Raw genomic sequence first — 15,764 nt, 5'->3', positions numbered from 1 at the left:
TGGACACTGAAGTAAGTGTTGTACCTGTCTTGAGACAGGACTCTCTCCAGCTCCTCTTGGGGCAGAGTTTCAAGTTCCTTCTTCCCTGTGCATCTTGTCCAACCTCTCACTGCCAACACATGTTCTGAATAGGAACAATGAAATGCTTCCCCCCAAAACTGTTCAAGAACAGGGGAAACTGGAGCATAGTAGTCATTTTTTGTTCTTTTGGGGGACTTCACGACAAAGGACAGAAAACCATGGATGTACCTGTAATTCAGACCAAAATCCAAAAACAATTTGATATCCGGAAAATATGTTGAAATCCAGACTTTTGGCTGCTTTTTATTCTCAAATATATGTTGTAGTGACATAACAACAACCATCCCCACATAAGTGGGTTGATATAAAATACATACTCTGACTTGTCTCCATATTTCCAATTCATCAAGCCATCTGAAGTCTTCAGAAATATTCTTTTCATATATTATTTTTGATAAGGCAACACAGATTCCACTGCTGAACAACAGAGGGGTCAGTGTACTCAAAAACCTTTCTCCATTGTCATTGTCATGACCTAAGAGGCCAATCCACGTCCATCCAAAATGAAGGAGCAACTTGACAATCCCCTGGCACTGAGTTTCATCTTTGGGGACCATCCGGTAGACAAAAGGGAACTGGGTCTTATCATCAAAAACCTGAGCATTAAAGCCATAACGGATCTAGTGAGGAAAGGAAGACATGAATGTTTTGGTTTGGTTTCAGGATAAGAAACAGACATTTTTATGCTGAAATGATTAATATCTAATAAAATATGTGATAGCTTTTGCTGATGGCAATTTGGATCCAAAACATCTGGACAGTGCCAGGTTGGTGGAGGCTGGCTTTTGAAGAAAGAGCCCCAAATCCATAGGTCATCGTTTCCTGATTTTTGTATGCCCCTTCTTGACTCCCTAGAGCAGAAAGAGGAATTTTATGCATCTGTAGTTCTCTGTCCCTCCATGACTCCCCCTTCATACCTGTGGGATTTTGTACAAGCCTGACATGGTTGAAATCTCTTTTGAGATTTCAGAATTGCTCCCCTCAAGAAGAGCCAGCAGTTTATTCCATTTTCCACAGTTATAGTTTGGAATATTGCTTCCCCCGCCTGCAAGCAGGTCTATCATGGCATGGGAAGTCATCCTGGCATCAAAATAGTTCTCATAGAGGTTGTAGCCCAGGGTGATGTTGGGTAAGATCCTGGGATCCTGGTTGATCTCCTGGATGGTGAACAGGAAGGCCAAGATGTGCCAGTAGTGCCTAATTGTAACACTGTGATAAATAAATCAATTACAAAGTGTCAAAGTGATATTCAAGATTTAATGAAAACAAACATTATTTGACCCCCAAATAATAGTCTGCATGCTTGTATTGGGGAGGGTGACAAACAAGAGACATATCCCTGTTGCAAGGTGAAAATCATGTTCGGAAACAGCCTGGGATCCTGGTTGATCTCCTGGATGGCGAACAGGAAGGACAAGATGTGCCAGATCTTTGGATGCAACACACTGCAATAAGTAAATCAGTTAATGTGTCAAATTGCTGTTCACCATTCAAGGAAATAAAAATGTCAATTCAATTAACACATTCTTTCTTTTAACAGTCTAAGGGTCTTTCCAGGCAATCTCACAATAGCTGATCCCAAAATGTTTATCTGTTTGCCTGCGCTGAGGGCAGGGTGAGAAAAAACATATCCTTGTTTCAGTGTAGAAATCGATTTCCCCCTTCAGAATATAAATGGGGAGATGGACACTCCATTGCAAAAGAGGACAAGCACACAATCTTTCTGATATAAATAATATATATATGTCCAAAAATATTGGGAAACTACTGCAAAGGTTTCAGTTGCTTTCTGGTCTTGGCTACTTCAAAGGGGGGGACATAGATGCTCCTTCGATGAAACAGATCTCAGGCTATTCTCATAAAAGGGGGGAAAGCTGCAATTGCAATCCCACATACACACATTAGTAGGGCTTACTTTCCAGCAGACATGGTTAGGATTGCACTGTAGGTCAACAAAGGCTGCTTCAATCCTGGCTAGCTACAGGCAGTCCAGCCCTTCAGTGAAACAAAGCAAGAGGGACCCCAAAGGACCCCTTGACAGAAATCAGCTGAGGGGTGCAGCAGTGAGGGGGAAGTCTCAGGACCCAAAGGGAGTCCCTAAATGCACTTGTCTAGGCTTGTGATAGCATACATTATTTTGGGCTGAGGTACGGTCTTGAGTAGTTCCACTGGGGAAAAATATTCTCTCAGACTAATATTGCATCAAATTATAAAGGAGAGACCCACAGAAGGAGAGCACTCTTGTCATTCATTTTACTCCCTCAAGGAACTGTTCTCTCCTCACTCTCTTTGGAATGGCAGTACCATAAATCACACACCCTCCAAAATATCAGCAGAAAATACTTGAAACTAACACCCTGATTCTTCCACCAAAGGGCAGTGCCTGAGCACTCACGCTCCCCTCCACTCTCTCCAAACACTCAATTGTGAGATGGAGTTTGGTTCTGCTTGTTATAAGGGCTGGTTCACATGGAGATTTACTGTGAGATGTGTGCCACCTGCACCCCATTTTAATTCATACAGTTTACATGACGCTGGAGACAAGGGGACGGTGTGTCGCTGCTTTTCCCTTTAAATCTGGATCAAAGCAACCCACTGAAAATGCATTAAGAGAAGAAAAAACAGTCTCCACTTTGCTGTACCCCCCTCCCATGTAAATGACATGCAGAAATGCAGCTGTGAGGTCCTGGAAGCAAAATTTAGATTGCTAGGTAGGATGCTGAAAGCCAGGACCTCCAAGGTGGCTTTCTCTGAAATGCTACCAATTCCACATGCAGGACCAGCCAGACAGGCACAGCTTTGTAGTCTCAATGCATGGAGGAGACGATGGTGTCGGGAGAAGGGGTTTGGATTTGTTAGGCACTGGGGAACATTTTGGGACAAGCCGGGCCTGTACAAAAGGGATGGGCTCCTCTTGAACCAGAATGGAACCAGACTGCTGGCACTTAAAATTAAAAAGGTGACAGAGCAGCTTTTAAACTGACTGAGGGGGGAAATCCAACGGGAGCTGAGGAAGGTCCGGTTTGGAATAAACCTCCCCCGCTGGGATAAAGACCAAAGAAATGATGAAATTTTAAAAAGGGTAGGCCTAGAAGTAGGCATTGTGAGAGCAGGGGCACAGGATATCAATTCAGAAGGGCAAAATTACCACAGGCCAAACCACAAGTGCCGAAGACACTTGAAGAGAGACACTGCTTACAAGTGCCTGTACGCTAATGCTAGGAGCCTCCGAACCAAGATGGGAGAACTGGAGTGCTTGGTCTTAGAGAAGAGCATTGATATAGTGAGCATAACGGAGACCTGGTGGAATGGAGAAAACCAGTGGGATACGGTTATCCCTGGATATAAACTATATCGGAAGGACAGGGAAGGATGTATTGGTGGCGGAGTCGCTCTATACGTGAAAGAAGGCATTGAATCCAGCAAGCTGGAAACCCCAAAAGAGGCGGACTCCTCCACAGAATCGTTGTGGGTGGTGATACCATGCCCCAGGAGAGACTTAATACTGGGAACGATCTATTGTCCCCCTGATCAAAATGCTGAGGGAGACCTTGAGATGGGATATGAAATTGAGGAAGCAGCCAAACTAGGAAATGTGGTAGTAATGGGTGACTTCAACTACTCAGACATAGACTGGCTGCATATGTGTTCCAGTCATGACAAAGAAGCAAAGTTTCTAGATATTTTAAATGACTATTCCCTAGACCAGTTGGTCATGGAACCGACCAGAGGGACGGCAACCCTGGACTTAATCCTCAGTGGGGACCGGGACCTGGTGCGAGATGTAAGTGTTGTCAAACCAATTGGGAGCAGTGACCATAGTGCTATTAAATTAAACATACATGTAAATGGCCAATTGCCAAGAAAATCCAACACGGTCACATTTGACTTCAAAAGAGGAAACTTCACAAAAATGAGGGGATTGGTAAAAAGAAAGCTGAAAAACAAAGTCCAGAGGGTCACATCACTCGAAAATGCTTGGAAGTTGTTTAAAAACACTATATTAGAAGCTCAACTGGAGTGCATACCACAGATCAGAAAAGGTACCGCCAGGGCCAAGAAGATGCCAGCATGGTTAACGAGCAAAGTCAAGGAAGCTCTTAGAGGCAAAAAGTCTTCCTTCAGAAAATGGAAGTCTTGTCTGAATGAAGAAAATAAAAAGGAACACAAACTCTGGCAAAAGAAATGCAAGAAGACAAGAAGGGATGCTAAAAAAGAATTTGAGGAGCACATTGCTAAGAACATAAAAACCAACAACAAAAAATTCTGTAAATACATTCAAAGCAGGAGACCATCTAGGGAGGCGATTGGACCCTTGGATGTTAAGGGAGTCAAAGGTATACTAAACAACGATAAGGAGATTGCAGAGAAGCTAAATGAATTTTTTGCATCTGTCTTCACAGTGGAAGATATAGGGCAGATCTCTGAACCTGAACTAACATTTGCAGGAAGGGATTCTGAGGAACTGAGACAAATAGTGGTAACAAGAGAGGAAGTTCTAGCCTTAATGGACAATATAAAAACTGACAAATCACTGGGCCCAGATGGCATGCACCCGAGCGTTCTCAAAGAACTCAAAGGTGAAATTGCTGATCTGCTAACTAAAATATATAACTTGTCCCTCAGGTCCTCCTCCGTGCCTGAGGACTGGAAAGTGGCAAATGTAACACCAATCTTCAAAAACGGATCCAGGGGGGATCCTGGAAATTACAGGCCAGTTAGCTTCTGCCCCTGGAAAACTGGTAGAAAGTATTATTAAAGCTAAATTAACTAAGCACATAGAAGAACAAGCCTTGCTGAAGCAGGGCCAGCATGGCTTCTGCAAGGGAAAGTCCTGTCTCAGTAACCTATTGGAATTCTTTGAGAGTGTCAACAAACATATAGAAAGAGGTGATCCAGTGGACATAGTGTACTTAGACTTTCAAAAAGCGCTTGACAAGGTACCTCACCAAAGACTTCTGAGGAAGCTTAGCAGTCATGGAATAAGAGGAGAGGTCCTCTTGTGGATAAGGAACTGGTTAAGAAGCAGAAAGCAGAGAGTAGGAATAAATGGACAGTTCTCCCAATGGAGGGCTGTAGAAAGTGGAGTCCCTCAAGGATCAGTATTGGGACCTGTACTTTTCAACTTGTTCATTAATGACCTAGAATTAGGAGTGAACAGTGAAGTGGCCAAGTTTGCTGACGACACTAAATTGTTCAGGGTTGTTAAAACAAAAAGGGATTGCGAAGAGCTCCAAAAAGACCTCTCCAAACTGAGTGAATGCGCGGAAAAATGGCAAATGCAATTCAATATAAACAAGTGTAAAATTATATATATTGGAGCAAAAAATCTTAATTTCACATATACGCTGATGGGGTCTGAACTGGCGGTGACCGACCAGGAGAGAGACCTCGGGGTTGTAGTGGACAGCACAATGAAAATGTCAACCCAGTGTGCGGCAGCTGTGAAAAATGCAAATTCCATGCTAGGGATAATTAGGAAAGGTATTGACAATAAAACAGCCGATATCATAATGCCGTTGTATAAATCTATGGTGCGGAATACTGTGGAATACTGTGTGCAGTTCTGGTCGCCTCATCTCAAAAAGGATATTATAGAGTTGGAAAAGGTTCAGAAGAGGGCAACCAGAATGATCAAGGGGATGGAGCGACTCCCTTACGAGGAAAGGTTGCAGCATTGGGGGCTTTTTAGTTTGGAGAAAAGGCAGGTCAGAGGAGACATGATAGAAGTGTATAAAATTATGCATGGCATTGAGAAAGTGGATAGAGAAAAGTTCTTCTCCCTCTCTCATAATACTAGAACTCGTGGACACTCAAAGAAGCTGAATGTTGGAAGATTCAGGACAGACAAAAGGAAGTACTTCTTTACTCAGCGCATAGTTAAACTGTGGAATTTGCTCCCACAAGATGCAGTAATGGCCACCAGCTTGGATGGCTTTAAAAGAAGATTAGACAAATTCATGGAGGACAGGGCTATCAATGGCTACTAGCCATGATGGCTGTGCTCTGCCTAGTTGCTGGAAGCCTCAGGAGGGGAGAGTGTTCTTGCACTCAGGTCCTGCTTGCAGGCTTTCCCCAGGCACCTGGTTGGCCAGTGTGAGAACAGGATGCTGGACTAGATGGGCCACTGGCCTGATCCAGCAGGCTCTTCTTATGTTCTTATGTTCTTAAACGCTTTGCTCTGAGTTTTTTTGCTGGAGGGTCGACCGTCACTTCAGATACTCCCCTTTCTCTGCCCACTAAACTCTCAATTTTACTTCCGGTGGCTCAAGAAGCAACTAGCAACTGGCTGCTCCAGAACTGCTGGAGCCCTCCTTTTTCTCACCCCTTGCTCACCCAGTAAAGTGCCTTCCTTCACTCCTGTTCTTTCATACTTTTTCCAGCCAAATTCCCTTAGGCTTTACAAAAGCGAAGCTGAACTACCCCCATGACTTTCCTGCATAATGGGGGCAGCAGAGGCAGCAGCGGCTACTGTTTATTGCAGCATTGTTTCTCTCACACACACACACAAAACCTGGTTCCGGCAACCTAATTTAAAAAAAAGAAAAAGGAAGAAAGGGTTTTACTAGGAATAGGAGGGGGGTCTGGTCAATGTCATGACAATTTCATGCTGAGGTGATCTCTTGGCTTCAACTTTTATGCCTGAATAGTCATGGAGATTGCACCCCCCTCTTCATTCTGAGTTCCGTATGTGACAGATATATATCAGGAGGAAATGAAATTGACATAAAAATGAAGTTTTTGTGTCAATTGTACCCCCACACTCTCCGGGCTTCAGCAACCCCCCCCCCCTTCTTCATTAGCAATACTCTGGAAGGAGCAAACATGTAAATTGGGGGGTGGGGTCATAAGGAAAAAGTGATACTAAAACATGAATGGAAAACAGCGGATTGGCAGTGTGAATCTTGGAAATCTATCGCAATGGGGAACACTTTGTCTTTAATCTGATATTCACTTCCCATGTTAATGGGGCCTTAAATAGATGTCATTCAAACACATTCAAACATACTTGCTACCTTTATATTAGGCATTTATGCTGGGGACAGAAGGGGAAGCTGTGCACTGCCATTTCTGTTTAGATCACTAAGAAAGACCCGTCTGAGCTGTAGCCTGTGCCTAAGCAAAGAGGCTGTTCTTTGGTGGAAATTATGCTGGAATCCCTTACCCAGTCATATGTGATCTTGCCAGGATTAGATGTTGTCTCAGTGTTCATGAAGTCCCCAGTTGTTCTTCAAAAGGAAGAGAGGGGTCAAGTAGGGGAAGCGTTTTGCATGAGGTGACCACCAGTGCAGATTAGAAAATTGGGGATGTTCTAGGAACAATTTGAGTGCAGGCAGTGTGGAAACACTAAATATATCAATCCATCTTTACTTAACATGAATACTGGTTGAATGAATGGCTTGTGTGAAAAAGTTGTTTATCAAATTTTGGAGCTCTGGCTCCATTAATGAGAAAGTCCACCGGCTTGTATTTTATTTAAAGCATTTTTATCCCACTCTTCAGTCAAAAAAAGTCTCTGAGAGCATTTCACATTGTTAAGGCAGTCCCTGTTCTCAGGCTTAAGATTTAAAAAGACATAACAGAAAAGGAAACATTTGATCCTTGATCAGATTTCTTTACATTTTTCAAAACGCAACACAGCAGCATAGTATAGGTGCTATTTTACCAAAGATGCCGAGGGAAGAAGAAAAGGGGACAGGGGTGGGAACCTGTGGCCCTCCAGTTGTTGCTAGGTCCCTACTCCCATCAGCCCCAGACAGCATAGCCAAAGGTCATGGAAGACAGGAGATGTAGTCAAGCAACATCTGGAGATCCACAAGCAACTCAGCCATGATACTACTACTACTACTACTACTACTACTACTACTACTACTACTACTACTACTACTACTACTGTTGTTGTTGTTGTTGTTGTTGCTATGTGCCTTCAAGTCGATTATGACTTATGGTGACCCTATGAATCAGCGACCTCCAATAGCATCTGTTATATACTACCCCGTTCAGATCTTGTAAGTTCAGGTCTGTGGCTTCCTTTATGGAATCAATCCATCTCTTCTTTGGCCTTCCTCTTTTTCTACTTCCATCTGTTTTCCCCAGCATTATTGTCTTTTCTAGTGAATCAGGTCTTCTCATTATGTGTCCAAAGTATGATAAACTCAGTTTCATCATTTTAGCTTCTAGTGATAGTTCTGGTTTAATTTCTTCTAACACCCAATTATTTGTCTTTTTCGCAGTCCATGGTATCCGCAAAGCTCTCCTCCAACACCACATTTCAAATGAGTGGATTTTTCTCTTATCCGCTTTTTTCACTGTCCAACTTTCACATCCATACATAGACATTGGGAATACCATGGTCTGAATGATCCTGACTTTGGTGTTCAGTGATACATCTTTGCATTTGAGGACCTTTTCTAGTTCTCTCACAGCTGCCCTCCCCAGTCCTAGCCTTCTTCTGATTTCTTGACTATTGTCCCCATTTTGATTAATACACCCCTGTTTCATATACTTTCCAATGGGGAACCAATTGGTTTCTCCATATTCTGTCCTTACACTAGCCACCAGAGTACAGGTTGCACATCAGGACAATCAGATGCTGTGGCACACCCATTTCTTTTAAAGCATTCCATAGTTTTTCATGATCTACACAGTCAAAGGCTTTGCTGTAATCTATAAAGCATAGGGTGATTTTCTTCTGAAATTCCTTGGTCCATTCCATTATCCAACATATGTTTGCAATATGATCTGTAGTGCCTCTTCCTTTTCTAAATCCAGCTTGGACGTCTGGCATTTCTTGCTCCATATATGGTAAGAGCCTTTGTTGGAGAATCTTAGTTGCATGGGTTATTAAGGCAATAGTTCGATAATTACTGCATTCCCTGGGATCACTTTTCTTTGGAATTGAGATGTATATTGAACACTTTCAGTCTGTGGTCCATTGTTCAGTTTTTCCATATTTCTTGACAGATTCTTGTCAAAATTTGGACAGATTCAGTCTCATGTTGACAAATGTGTCAACAAATATGGGAAATAAAACAATAGCCCACAGACTGGAAACATTTAATATCAACCCAATACAAGAGAAAGGGGATCCCAGGGAATGCAGTAATTATCAAACTATCACCTTAATATTCCATGCAAGTTACGTTATGAGAGAACAAGAAAAGGTCTCAGATGCAAAGATGTATCACTGAACACTAAGGTTAGGTTCTTTCAGACCATGGTATTCCTGATCTCTATGTATGGACGTGAAAGTTGGACAATGAAAAAAAGTGAATAATAGAAGAAACAACTAATTTGAAATGTGGTGGTGGAAGAGAGAGGATACCATAGACCGTGAAAAAGACAACTAATTGGGTGTTAGAACAAATTAAACCAGAACTATCACTAAAATGTGAAATGAATAATATCATACTTTGGAAACATAATGAGAAAACAGGATTCACTAGAAAAGGCAATAATGCCAGGAAAAACAGCAGAGAAACTTTACAACTCCAAGACAATAGGAACAGCTCAACTGCAAGCTTCTCATTAGAGGTGTGATTTCATCCATAGCTAGCTGACAAGAAGGCACAAGTGGCACAAGTGCCCTTCAGTCTGTTAACTTACTCAACCACTACAGTAAAACATCAAGTGCAGCTGTATCCAACATGCAGATGAATGTGGCATCCTGGGGTCAGATGCTATGTTTTCTCTCCATTTTCTGCTTCCACCACTTGGTGGAGCGTACTCTTTTCTCTATAGCTGCACACCAGTCAGCAGAGTAGCCCTATCTGAGACTGGCATCAGTACCTGTCATCCTTGGGCAGTTACCCAGGTGGGGATCCACTGCTGGTCTCCTTTCATTCTGAGTTGGCAGGAACTAGCCACTCTTTCCAGTTTCCATGAAGCCCCCAACCTAGCTTTGCTGTACATCCGCTTTTGCTAACCAGGTGCCCTCCAGATATTTTGGACTATAGCTCCCATTGGTGTGCCAGCTGGGGCTGGTAGGAGCTGTGGTCCAAAATATCTGGAGGATCCCAGTGTGACAAAGACATTGTGGGAACTAAAAGGGTTGCTAGCCTTAGCCACCCAGGGCTCCTTGGAGTGCCAAAGCCAGGCTGTTCCTCCGGGGTCCAGTCTCCAGGAAGGACTTGTCTTTCTCCAGAATCCTGCAGTAACCCGGAGTCAGCTCTGGACCTATTCTCACATGATGTGAAACATGAAGAGGGGGAAGAGGGGTCATGTGCAAAGGCACTTAGGTGTTGGATCCTGAACTTTAGGGACTCTACAACTTCTCATGACCCAGAGTTCAGCAGTGATCAAGACTCAGAATCAGGGTCTGAGAGAACCTCTGACTCAGCAGGTGGACCAGGTGCAGAGCTCTGAGGCTGCTGCTGGAGATCAGGAGGCCACTGAGGCTGACAGGCAGGAGTCAACAGAACATCCTCCCGTAGCAACAGGGCCTGTAGACAACCCCAGTGGTCCAAGGGCCCAGGAAGCATACCAGGCACGAGCCACGGAAAGCAGAAGGAGTGTCCGTCTTCAGACCAGAGGCCTGGCTCCTTAAGAAAGTAAGTTCTCATACAAGGGGCACAGTATGGGAGAGGGAATCTGCTGAGCATGGCTTTAAAATATTCATGTTGAGTTTGTTAGTGCACGTTGCTCACACAGAGGTCTCCAACTGGTTGTGCAACTCCTGCCCTGCCCTGTTGGCTTCAGAACCTGACACAAAATGGCAGGTCCGGAGCAATGTGGACTCTGTGATGCTTTCTTGACAGCAGGGCCTCAACTGGGGGATTCCATTTTCCCAGTGAAGAGAACTGAGCACTCTTCAGGAGTTCAGTTTGAATTTATGACAGGGAAGCAAAAATCACATCCCAGGCACCTGACGCCAGCCTGTTTAAGTTTTCTCCCTGCACAAGCTGCTGCTGCCACCGCCACCCACCTCAAAACCTGACTGCCTCCTGAGTTGTTGCTGCCACCCACCTACTCACCCCCAATCACTTGCCCCCACTTGCCCCTCACAACTTCACCCTCCCCTCCACCTGCTCTCCCTCCACCCACCCACTGCCCGCTTGCCCGCCTGCCCCTGCCACTTGCACACCCCCACCTGCCATTGCCCCCTCACCAGACATTCTTACTTCTCCCCTTCCCCAACCCGCTTGCTTGCCATCCAGCTACCACACCCTTCCCCCGTGCATGATGGCATCATAGCTTACAAAAATATTATATACTTAGATAGGTTGCATAGAACTCTATGGAGTGAATGTACTTGGACTGAGAAGAATGTGTTTGGCCACAGCAAGGAAAAATTCATCAGGAGAGCTTTAAACTGAATCTTAAGGGGAAGGGAGACGTAAACATGGCAGTAACAACTAAGCAAGGTTTTTGCACAGCAAGAGGAACTGAGGGAATGGCTCTAATGGGTCCCAGTAATAGTCTTCATAAAAATGTAGGAAGGAAGCCAGGCCACAAATCACATGGTCTTCAGTGTCTGTATAATAATGCCCAGAGTATGGGAAACAATCAGGACAAATTTGAACTCTTAATACAGGAGAGTACATACGAATTGATAGGTATAACTGAAACTTGGTGGGATGACTCTCATGATTGGAATACAGCAATTGAAGGATATAACTTGTTCAAAAAGGACAGAGGGAATATATATATATATATATATATATATATAGACCTGCACAGAAATACAGGAAGAGGAGTAGGTTGAAGCAGCTGTGTGTTTTGGGTTAACTCAGTGCATGGATTTGATCCCTGATCAAACTCATTTGCATTCTTGTATCACATACTTCAAAAAGTAACACAGCAGAATAGCAGGGAGAACATTTTTCCAGAGATGACCAAGAGAAACCAAGAATAGATGTGACCAATGGCCGGATACAATGGGAACTGTTGTCCAGATACAACTGGAGGGCTACAGTTTGCCCAGCCTTGAAACAGAAGCTACCTCCCTGGTAAATTGGACCACTGGAGGAAATGGGAAACATAAAGCCCATCTACAAATAATCACTTACTGCGTAAGCCTGAAGAAAGGGGGCTGGGAAAAGATGTATGGAAGTTGCCGAACAAAATATTTTGGAGAGATGATCCCGCTGATGAGGAAGTCTCCAGGCTGGTAGTAATTCTGTGCATCATATACTTCCCTGATCAGATTCAAGGGGCATTTTGCCTTCAAGTTCGCACAGATTCCATGGGGCATGAGCAGCACAAGTAGCAACAGAAGCAACAGAAATCTCATTCTGGCTCTGCCTCCTGCACCTGTCTTGAGAGTTCTTCTCTCTCCTCCAGAGCCAGCTAACAGAAGAAGCTAAAAACTCTTTTTCTGACACAGGACAGGCGATTCTCTGTGCACCAACTGTTTTTTCCCAGGCACAGTGGAATAAATAACATCATTCTGCCCTTGATTTGATGTTTGTGCATTTTCTGGAAATATCTCTTGAGTTTTGGAAAGAGCAAAGATAGATCACCATGATTTTCATCGTTATACGGGGAAGCAAGTTCATCTCCCCAACATCCAGCACTCTCTGAGTGACTCTAGGGGCAGAGCTGGAGATAAACATGTTTGTGAGAAATTGCAGATGTGGCTCCAAAGTTTCACATGAGACAAAGTGTGTGAGTGTGTGGAGTTTGGAATGAACTTTCTGTTGGACTTGGGGGCAAGAACAACTCCTGTTTGGGTTATTTTGCTTGTATTCCAGAAGGAAGACACAGTTAGGGACCTCCAGCTGGCTAGGCTTGCCTACCTTGACCTGTGCTCTTCTCTACCTAGCTTCCTTCCATTGTAAACTGATAAGCTGAGGGAAGCTGACCTGCCCCTCCTTCCTTTGTCATCTTCTTTGACTGTCCAAGGAGAGAGGAGACATCTTTGTCTTTGCTCTCTCTCCTGAGCTATGAGGGCAAGACCCAAGTCTGGGCATTGCTCCTCCAACTTAGTTAGAACTATGTATGCCTTTCCGATCTGCTATGTATTTCTATAAATAAAGTAGCTTTTCTTATTTTACTAAGTCTTAAGTCTCAGTGATGCTGATGCAGGGTAAAAGCCTGCTACTCAGGTAAATACACACTGGCACACATGCAGCTCAGACCGCTGAGGATCTCTGCATACACATTTCCATAACACTCTCCTGACAAGAGCATTGACAAGAGCCCTGCAGGTGCATCATCCTAACTGCCCATCTAATCTAACTTCCTGTTTGCCACAGTAGCCAATAAAACACCTCTGGGAAACTCACAAGCAGAGCATGAGGGGAAGAGTCTACTCCTGCTCTTTTTCCTCAGCAACTGGTATTCAGTAACATGCAGCCTCTGATCCTGGCAGTTGGGTAATCCACTTTCAAAACTCCCTAAATTGGTGTCCACCATCACGTCCTGTTGCTCCTCAGTTTGAGTTTATGCTCTGTGAAGGAGTCTTTGGGTTCTAATACTATGAGAAAAACCTCTACCTCCCCACTTTCTCCACACCATCCTAATTTTATGCGTCTTTATTGTGACCCTCCACTGCTCACTTTTTTCTCTAAGCCAGAGTTTGCCAGTGTTTTTAATCCCATGGGTACATTTGGGATTTTAAGCAAGCACTGTGGGAACCACTCTTTCTTGTCAATTCCCCCCCCCTCCTCAAGACCTCCACCATCAGAGACAGGTAGCCTTGCCTTTGCCTTCAATGGTAATTCACCACCTCCCCATGGCTATATTTCCCTCTGCCTGTAATCACTGAAATTGGGGTGGCATCACCCATGTCCCTCTGTGCTAAGACTCCTCCTAAACACCTGATATGGGCTCAACGCGAGCCCACCAACAAAGCTTGCCAGAGCCAATTATCCCAGTAGGCCTCTGCAAGGATTGGGAACAGTCACACACATTCAAAATCTTTCACACAGGGCCCATCTACACCCCCTCCTGTTTCACACCCAGGGAGGACCAGCCTTCTGCCAATTACAGACTCTCACTCGGAAGGCATCTGGCGACTTTCTCCTACCAATCAGTTCACTGCACAGGCTCCCACCCTGTGCAGGAACTACACTTGCCCTCCACACCACCAATCTCCTCTAGACTGGTTTAACAGGAAAAAAAATTAAGAAATGCAAAACAAGAAAAAGTAATAGAAGGGGGTAGCGTCCTCGCCTTCGGGACTCCCTAAGGGGCTCCCCAAGGGCAGCTGGGCTTTTATGCCTCCTGGCCCAGCCAGCAGCTGTTGCAAGAGGCTGCAAGATTAACTGCAGCCTCTCTCTGGAGCAAGGGCCAGGCAGGGGGTCCCAGTCCTTGCAGCACTTCCCAGGGACAGAGAGGAGCCCAAATGAGCTAGTAGCTAGCACTCACTCCTAGGGCAGGACTTCTTCAGTCCCCTCATGCTGCAGCTGTTCCAATTGGGTAATCCACTTTCAAAACTCTCTACGTTAGTGTCCACCATAATGTCCTGTGGATGTGAGTTTCTCAGTTTGACTTTATGCTCTGTGAAGAAGTCCTTGGGTTCTAGTACTATGAGAAAAACCTCTGTCTCCCCACTTTCTCCACACCATTCTTATTTTAGGCACCTGTATCATGACCCTCCACTACTCACTTTTTTCTCTAAGCCAGAGTTTGCCAATGTTTTTAAGCCCATCTTTACATTTGGGATTTTGAGCAAGTGCTGTGGGAGCCACTCTTTCTGGTAACTTTTCTTCCCCCCTCCTCAAGACCTCCACCATCAGAGATAGAAAGAGAGAAACTCTGTGCACACTCCCCAGCAAAAGTCTGATCCAGGGAAATTAATCGGAGCCTTGATAAGCACATAGAGATAAAAGAGCAAGTGGCAACGCATGTCATTCCTTCAGCTCCAGGTACATTCAATCACTCTCTCCACCTCATGACCAAATGGGAAATGAGTGTGTGGTCTCAGAGGACTCACAGACTGCAGAGGAAGACCTCAAGGGAAGCATTGTGCCCATGGGCACCACATTGGTGATCCCTGTTCCAAGCGTAAAAGCTCCAGACATTCAACCTTTCTTCATAAGGAATAATTATCCCCGAAATAATTTTGGGAACTCTTTTGTGCATTTGTGTGGAATGGGGTGGGCCCCACACTGCCACAAATAAACAATACTAAGTAATGTTACTGTTTCCTTTCTCATCCCAAATTCATTTGAGCCTTCTCTTTTTTAAATTCTCTCCTTCTCCTCCCCATTTAGAACATATTAAGAATGAATTCCACAGTTTAAGGATGTGCTGTGTGAAGTCCTTTCTTTTCTATGTCCTCAATCTTCCAACATTCAGCTTCATTGGATGTCCCCAGTTTCGAGTATTATAAGAAGAAGAGGATGCCCACTGCACTTCTCCAGCCTCAAAGTTCAAATGGGAGAAAAGGGGAAAGTGGACAGCAGTGGCGTCACTAGGGGGGTGCGGGGGATGTGGACCACACCAGGTGACACCATCAGAGGGGGGGTGATTCTCAGTTTTAATTAAAAAAAATAAGTTTCTAGGTGGTCCGGTTCTCAAGATATACGTGAAAACATCAGCCCACCAGTTAAATCTTTTTTTAAACTACTGTATAGCACTTTGTAGCTTTAACCCCACCCATTCAGGATTGCAGCCAATCACTGAAGTGTTTGTTTCACCTGTGGCAGTGTCTAGTAAACCTCATTGCAAGGCCAGAAAATGGTGCCCCTCCCCCGTTTATCTGAAAATCTCATAAATTGGGTAAGTATATACATTTC

The sequence above is a fragment of the Rhineura floridana genome, chromosome 3, assembly GCF_030035675.1.
Source record: "Rhineura floridana isolate rRhiFlo1 chromosome 3, rRhiFlo1.hap2, whole genome shotgun sequence".
NCBI lineage: Eukaryota > Metazoa > Chordata > Lepidosauria > Squamata > Rhineuridae > Rhineura > Rhineura floridana.
Note: the sequence above shows the minus strand (reverse complement) of the source record.